The sequence below is a fragment of the Agrilus planipennis genome, unplaced genomic scaffold (assembly GCF_000699045.2).
Source record: "Agrilus planipennis isolate EAB-ADULT unplaced genomic scaffold, Apla_2.0 scaffold12, whole genome shotgun sequence".
Classification (NCBI taxonomy): Eukaryota; Metazoa; Arthropoda; class Insecta; order Coleoptera; family Buprestidae; genus Agrilus; species Agrilus planipennis.
Genome location: NW_020439003.1, coordinates 1,354,637 through 1,357,162, shown reverse-complemented (window position 1 = coordinate 1,357,162; position 2,526 = coordinate 1,354,637). Strand labels below are relative to the sequence as shown.

The 2,526-nt window shown below is 28.8% G+C and overlaps 1 protein-coding gene across 2 annotated transcripts in view; it reads right to left on the bottom strand.

Moving 5' to 3' along the window:
- LOC112904857 overlaps positions 1-2,526 on the bottom strand; it is a 9,810-nt gene that overhangs the window by 4,219 nt on the left and 3,065 nt on the right. The window lies entirely within an intron of this gene.

Genomic DNA, 2,526 nt, shown 5'->3' with positions numbered 1-2,526 from the left:
TATATATAAAAAAAGTATAAAATTATGTATATAGCAAAAATAAAATATTACTTTATCTGTTTATTGCAAAATGAATGAAGATTTCGTTATATACAATAAGTATTAGTTTTGACCGGGATTTCAGACATGCTCACAGCTGAAATAGGTTTGTTATAACCATTAAAGGGGTAAATAAAAATAAGTTATACCAAGGTTAACCCCATGCTATTATAGAAAATCGATCAGAGTCAATTTACTAGCAATAACACAATGAAAAAATAAAACAAATCACAAGACAAAAAATTTCTAAATTTTAAAATAATAGAAAATTAGACTATCATTTGGATACAAAAGTTGGACGCAATATCCACACTATGAAAAACTTCAAAATGATTTGTGTTTGTGTTCAAAAGTAATCATACACTTAAATCACCTAGTAAGTGACCGTGTCAACTACTTGGATGAAGGAATATATATTTTATTAGGTATATTATTTAAATACTGTACAAAAACAATTCAGCAACTTAATATCCGATAATATAGGAAGTGCAACGATAAAAAAAAACATTTACAAAAACACTTCCTTCATTACTTGCAGAGTCCACACTTAGCATATTGCTCTCTTGGTGAAATTTTTGTGGAATTTCTTTCGGTAAAGTAATTTAAAATGTTCTACGTAACACGTTCAAAAGTACTTTACCAGATCAAGCCAGCATCTACAGACAATTACTTTAATTTTACACCAGGAAGCTAATCTGCATTGTAATTTTAACAACTTTTTATGTAACACCTACATATGAGTGTAACTTTGTTACTCACTAATAATAAAAGTACAGGAAGACTTACATAAATGGTGTTAAAATGCACTCTTGCCCTCCACATTTATGAATTATGATACTGAACACGTACTAATAATAATAATAATATGGTTTACAACATTTTTTTTTATATTAAATGAAATACACAAACAAATGGTTGCAGGCCATTCACACACATGGACACCATGAGTAAGAAATTGCAATTATTATATCAGGATCAGAGAATAATAAAAAATAACGGTGGTGAAAGTGGTCTACAATCGTGAATGATATTAGGAAAGAAAATAAATAAATAAATGATATATGCACCGGACAAGTTAATGACAAACTAAAGAGAAACTTGTCAGGCTTGTCGTTGTTACCATTAAAAGCAAAATTCCTATAAATATTTTTTTATAATATACGGAAGCAGAAACGTAGTCACCGTTTTCTTTTACATGGGCCAAGGGTGGCCACATTATTATCGATTTTTTTTCGTTAAAATGATAACTCGAAGTAAATGCATATAAAATCTCATCTCACATAACTTGAGTTCTGCAATTTTCCTTTATATCTTTTGGTCAGGAAGTGAATTTTTCTTGACTAAGTAATTTCGTAATAATGTTTAACAAGAGAAAAGTAGCAAAAATAGATATATTTGCATCATTAAATAAAAACACCACGTAAAATACGTATTTGGTAAAGCACTTTCGGTTGTGTGAAATTGAATTTTTGCGGTTTTAAATACGTTATATCGAGTAAATACCTAGGCTGAGTCAGCACATGGGCTAGAACTTTCAAAGCATGGGTCTTGGCTCACCCAAGTCCACCCGTAGTTACGTCTCTGTACGGAAGTGAAATAATTATAGTAGTGTCTGTTTTGTAACTAAATATCAGTAATATAAAAGAATACTATAAAATAGGTGCCGAAATCTAGGATTTAAACTTTCAGTATTATATTAATTTTGTCTTATAATGAATGGGCCTTCATGTGTATGGGGCCCAGGGCTAACAGGGGGGCTGTAACAAACAATCTACAATACAATCTATATCGCTTTGTTGACATAATTACTTTGTTATCCTTGAAGCCTTTTGGAAAGAAAAAGTGGAATTTTGACTTGCCTTTTCAATTTGTATTATTAGGCAAAATTTGTGTTAAATGGTTGCGAAGTATTTCGTAATAAACTCATGAAATATTGCTTTCTAGAACAAATAGCGAGTAATACGGGTACTTATTAAGTGTCTTTTGAATAAGAATTAATAATTTGTAAAGCTGCAGGTATACGTATGTATAAAACTTTCCAATATTGTACGGTTATTAGGAGCATTTCTTGCCGATTCTAATTTCAACAGATCTTGTAACGCAGAAATAAGCAAATTGGCTATAAAACAACAATTAAATTTTTCGGAAGATAATGGCTTTTTACCGAATCCAATTACACAATTATATATATGGTAATTATTATTATTTAATAGTTTTAATTGAGGAAGTTATAAAAATGTGTTTACATTTATGGTTTTTAATGACGTTTTTAGATATAACAAGAAAATTCTAAGAAATAGTAATAAAAAAACGAATCAATATTTAAATATTAAAGGAAATTGAGTGCAATTTTTGCTAACATTTGTGGAAAGCTTTCCATAAAATTTAAATTAAATATCAACTAATAATATGGTTCTTAATAAAATAGTATATTTATAACATGCATAGATTTTTGCATTTTTCAGTGATGTTTTACGTTAATTAAAT